Source organism: Mytilus edulis, chromosome 9 (assembly GCF_963676685.1).
Source record: "Mytilus edulis chromosome 9, xbMytEdul2.2, whole genome shotgun sequence".
In the NCBI taxonomy this organism is placed as follows: Eukaryota; Metazoa; Mollusca; class Bivalvia; order Mytilida; family Mytilidae; genus Mytilus; species Mytilus edulis.
The window spans coordinates 72,866,290-72,872,375 of NC_092352.1; the positions used below are offsets into that span (position 1 = coordinate 72,866,290).

The window sequence follows — 6,086 nt, forward strand, 5'->3', positions numbered from 1 at the left end:
AAGCGTGACTTCAATCCAAAGACAACAAAAAAAGATTGAGATTTTGTTTGGTTTCTTATGACACAGATATTTCATAACATTCTAACTAATCAAAAAGTCTCGGGGATTATAATTTTAAGCGTTCGATTCTTTTTTCTAGATTTTCCTGCATCAGTAACGTTAAAAGTTTTAAAAAAAATGAAGGCCACGGATATTTAAGTACCAAAACACGATGAGAACTATAACGAAAAGGGTCATTTTAATAATAGTCAAATAATCCTAGGTAATCTTTGATTGGCTGATCTAATAATTCCCGAATTTATCAAATTTTAAATCATTTAACAAATGTATGTTATAAATTGTGTCGGTAAGAAGAGTTGATTTTAACTTTACAATAAAGAACCCTTTGTTCAGTAGCTTCCTTGTAAGTAAAACAACAAATTAATATTTAACCATTGACTGCATAGCATAGGATATCACCGAGAGCAAAAGATATAATTGAGAGCAACGGATAGCATCAAGAGCATAGATTATTGAGAGCATAGGATATCCTCGAGAGCAAAAATATCTTCGTGAGCATAGGATATCATCGAGAGCATATGATATGATCGAGAGCATAGGATATCATAGAGAGCATGTGATATCATCGAGAGCATACGATTTCCTCAACTCTAGAGCATATAGGATATCATAGAAACAATAGAAACAATGAACCAATTCACAAGATTACTAGGTGTTTTATGGACAAGTATATGGATATTATTAGCTATATACACTCTAAAAATTGTGTTTAGAGCCTAAACACTTTCCTAAACACATTTGTGAAACCGATTTTTGACATGTTTTAAATCTAAACATGTTTAATACTTAATGTGCTAACAGCCTAAACGTGTCAAGCTATAACGTGCTTAGACTGTAAACATGTTTAGATGTAAAGTGTTTAGACTAGAAACATGTTTTTCTAAAAAGTGCTTAGACTGTAAACATGTTTAGTTGTAAAGTGTTGTGTCTGGAAACATGTTTAGCTCTGAAGTGTTTTGTCAGGAAACACGTTTAGCTGTGAAGTGTTTTGAATGTAAACATGTTTAGACCATAAATGGTCGTGAAGAAACATGTTTATCGTTTTAGTGCGATAAGCCGTTACTTCATTAGACCCCAAATAAACTAATATTCCGGAAGGCTAGACTGTAAAACGTAGGATAGCTCTCCATTAAACAGGTTCTCTCATACCATCAGAAAAAGGAGCCAATGCATCAAACTAAGAAACTGAAATTTCCAAATCAAATTGATTGTGACTAATACCTTTTCAATCTGAATGAGTATTTTTTTTAATTCAATTGTCGACATTCGACTATTGCATTTTTTCTTCATTTCAAATAATCATTAAACAGTCTACAACTTTTGAAATGAAATTATTATTATACTAATTCTATGATTAAAAACAAAATTACAACATATGAAACAAAGGAATTTATGTAATTGTTTATTTCCAGTTAATCATTGAACACAATCAAATATAAACTCATACAATCATAAATTCATAGCAACGTACATATAGTATGAAATTCAAAACAGTGTAGCTGTGGCCATTGAATGACACATTAAAAGCATTCATTGACTGGGACAATTTAGGTGAACGTTTGTATGTAACGACCAATGCTCACTATGTACTTTTTAAAGACACTTAAACTATGGGGTCACCAAAGGTTCTCAACACCTAAATAAAGTAATTCGAAAAATTAATCAGAAATAACACGATATTTTGATTTATATCAATTATATAAATCAAAACACAAAGGTTATTCCTGATTAATTTTTCGAATTATTTTATAATTAAAGGCGTTAAGAAACCTTTGTTGACCCACAGTTTAAATGTCTATCGTAGGTACGTCATGAACAGTGGTTGTTACAGACAAACGTTCACGTAAATTGTCCCAGTCAATGGATGATTTTGATGGGTCAATCAATGGCCACAGCTACACTGTTTTGAATTTCATACTACATAATATTGACCAGTCAAAACAATTTGAAAATGTCCTGTTTTCATTTTACAAGTCAATAAGAGCTTCTCCTTTCTTAGTACCCAACTACTGGTCACTGGCCTGAAAGATAGAAAAAAAAATGATAAGCAACTAAGTAGAATTAATCTAAAAATATAAGTATACGAACTACAACAACACCAAAAAGTAAATGCATGATTTAAGATCAAGATAACAACATTAGAACCGTGGTATAAAAGCATAAATGTACTGATGAGTCAATTTATATTTTTTATATAAAACTTCTTTTCATGCTAAATATCATTCATTGGATCAAATATATATTGACATTTTTAAAATCAAATACACTTCAGATTCTTACCTAGCAATATAGTTCCTACTGTGCATTATCTCCTCTTTTAGCATGTCAAGACAAATGATTTCCTCTGCACTTCTCTCATCTAGAATAAAACAATACATATCAATAAAAATATAAGAAAGCACAACCGCTTATAACTATTGAAGAAAAACAAGCATCTTTTTATTTATTTTGAGCAAATGTTGATTGTGCATTTAGGAAGTGCTTACTTAAACAATGAACTCGATATGACACTGGTTTTGCGAATGATGCACTCGGCAGATTCCGCTTCCCTTCATGTTCCATTATAATCTGCCGAGGAGTACCAAATGAAAATTGTCCTCTCAAACTCCTTTCCAAGAACATATATATATATATATATATATATATATATAAAATAATAAGTGCTAGCTTGCGTGATAGAACATTAAACAACTCTTATCTTTACACAAGATAGTTTGAACACTAAAAGCTCTTACAAGTACTTGTTTCGTGGGATGGTTCCCCCTTTTTCTTCTCCTGCATTGACTATACGGTAGTGTACTTGTAAATAATACTTATCACTGTCAATAATCATTTAAAATTGGCAGAACAAAATAAAAATCAGTATAATTATAACTCCTTACCTTTCTGAAACAGTTAAGTTACGGTCAGTTATGGTCAGAAGTAAACAGCGTGGCCTTTGACTTCGGGTTCTTTGTTTCTTCTTCCCGCTCAAAAATTAGCACGTGGTATGCATGCCGTCTTCGGCCTAAACGTGTTGTAATTCTAAACGTGTTTAGGAAAGTGTCTAAATATTGAAAGTGTTTAGAATTTAAACACGTTTAGCTTCATATACTTGACGATGTAGCTAAACATGTTTAGCACAACAACATGTTTATTGCAAAGTGCTGAGAGCCAAAACATGTTTAGTGCGAAGTGCTGAGAGCCAAAACATGTTTAGTTTTTAATGCTTAGAAATTAAACACTTTCCTAAGCACATAAGTCTTGCAACACGTTTAAATTCTAAGCACTATTTTTACAGTGTAGTCGATCATGATAAGAGGTGTGAAAAGTTATTGACTTCAAATGTGATTACCGAATACATAATACATGTATGCACAATGCTGTCATTTGTTTCTTCCGTTTTATTCGAGGTTTTTAACTTTTCAACGTTAAGATGTTTATGTCACTAACCTTCAGCTAAACAAAGGAAGGTGATGATAGCCATTCAGGTAGAATCAAATGAACATATCAAGGTTGGTTTCGTGCAATTTAAAACGCTTGGAAATAAGATTAAGCCACGTGTTGCTTTTCTATTTGTTTACGACTTTCGGCGGCCATGTTTTTGCCTGATTTAAGAGTAATTAGATCCTCATCCATTATAGTCATTGAATTTCATTAGATGACGAATATAAAAGTAGAAAATTACATTTAAAAATTCGCGACAATTGACACACTTTATAGAAACAGTTTGACATAATGCAATTTGTAAATTATAAAGTACATAAAATTTAACTCGCGTAGGGGTTAAGCGATGAAAAGTTAACATCATTTATACACCAAGTTGAACGTTGATTTGTTTCTAACAAAATCCCATTAGATATTCTTTGTGAGGATACTTTTTTCTTGACAAAAGTGTCACCGATATTTCTGGTAAATATGTATGTACTAACCAAGAATTGTATAGCTGACCACGTTACATGGGATCCTTTATTGTATTCCTGTCTTTTTTCACTCATTATTCTATATCTATATCTTTAAACATATTGGCTATTTACTTAATAACTGTATTCTAGACGTTGTTCTTTTCTGTAATCAGTTTATTACTGTATTTTTTGCAGATATTCTTTTAATACTTTAGCACCTCAGTTTTCCTTATTTTTTAATTTTATTGCAATTTTTCTCTATTTTTTATTCGTTTGACAATTTTTCTCTATTCTGTAAACCAAATCTACATCCTCTATCATCTCGTAAACGTAGTAAAAGTTTCATCTTTACTTATATGTCAATTAAATCAGACGTCATCATGAAAATAATTTCTATCAACTTGAGAATGTCAAACAATGTCAAACATCAAATTTAAATATGACCTCTATGGCCTTGTTAATAAAAGGGATCTCAACATCGTTGAAGACCAAGAGGTTACAAACTTTCTAAATAAAAAGATCAACATATTGTCTACTATTGAAATAAATGCTACAACAGTCTAATGGTAAACTTATAAAAGAAGATGTTGTTTCATAAAGTCTAAAAGAAAGCAACCCAACAACAAAAATAACCAAATAATCATTGTGTATAAAGGTCCAAAATACGAAACAGTGGTAAAATCCTCCTTGCTACGATATGTTGACTTTCAGCGGCTTGTTTAGCAAAGCAACGTCATCGCAGTTTCGGAGTTTGATAAAGGGCAACATAAGTTGTGCAACAATCGACAGGCGTCTATAAAAAGTCAAGAGTGTGTTTAAGTTATGAATGAATTCTGGGTCCAGAAAAGTAGTAGCTCAATTCAACAGCGCTAAAAATATTTGCGAATAGATTCTCATTTATTCATACAAATGATATAAAGAGAGTTTGGCCAGATACAATGGCATATTAAGGACAATGGCATCATACCGGCTCTTAACGGTAACGTAGATTTTAGGCAGGATTATACTTTCCTTTTAGATACTCCAATTCCTACCAATAGATATGTGACTTGTCATTTGCACTAGATTTTAATTAGCAAAAATTAGAATTCCAATTTCTACTTGTAGAATCAAGTCCTATTATTAACTATCAATATACAAGAACATACATGTACATCATCAAGTTGAAACATATACACAGATCTCAAAACACCAAAAACACAAAGCATGATTTGCATTCTTGAGCTTTATACCTTCGACAAAACAAAATTTGTAATTTATTACATAGCTTTTATAATGAAATGATTTTAAAACTATATAAATTTTGCGCGTCCAAAGCGTTTTCTTGGACTTACCTTTATATTGAACGCTCAAACACAAATATTTAAAAAAAAAAAGCTAAATGGGTTATAACGCTGCAACCTTAGTAGCTATATGAGCTTTCATAGTTGAAGGTATAATAAAAAGCTACATTGGTAATTATTCGATAAAGGAAAACACAACCAATTAGGATGTCAAAAGGCTGAGATGATAAAAACGATAGGATTTCTCTCTAGAAAGGAAAATAAATTGACACAATCAACCCCTTTACCCCTTGAAAAATGCATATCAATTTAGAGGTGAAACGCGCGAGACAGGTCACCACATGAAAGGAATTTTATGTCCAAACAGATGTCAAGGAAAACATTGATTGAATATTTTACTTGATATATCCATCATTACCAGTTGATACCAAGGTTAATTTGTCTTATTATCAACGGAAGGAGACAGAACGATGTCTGCAGTTCATTTTCTTGTTTATTCATCTAGTTAATTTAAGCTGAGTATTTTTTTCAGATGCTCAGACTCCTTGGGGTTTTTCAGGGTAAAATGTTTTGCTTCATATCACCTACTTTTCATATACGAATGCAATTATAACTCATAACTTATAAAAGATCGTTTACCAAAATTTAAGCAGATTCTTGATTTCTTTCATTAAGATGTTCTTTATACTATTTGTTCATTATTCTCTATTCCGTAAACCCCAATCCACACCGTCCAACATGATGAGATAAGTGACACAAGTGATGAAGAATCTGCTGACCCTTCCAGATCACGTGAAGTCAATCCATGTTTTAGTGGGGTCCGAGTCACTCAATATGTAGTGTTCTGTGAAGTATTTTG

General features: G+C 31.8%; 1 long non-coding RNA gene across 1 annotated transcript; it reads right to left on the reverse strand.

Moving 5' to 3' along the window:
- Window positions 1-1,978: 1,978 nt before the first annotated feature.
- On the reverse strand, window positions 1,979-3,338 carry LOC139490423 (uncharacterized). Its single transcript, XR_011656323.1, has 3 exons — window positions 2,943-3,338; window positions 2,341-2,419; window positions 1,979-2,081 (listed from the first exon to the last, which is right to left on the reverse strand). It is a non-coding gene; the product is annotated as an uncharacterized lncRNA (long non-coding RNA).
- Between the last annotated feature and the right edge of the window lie 2,748 nt (window positions 3,339-6,086).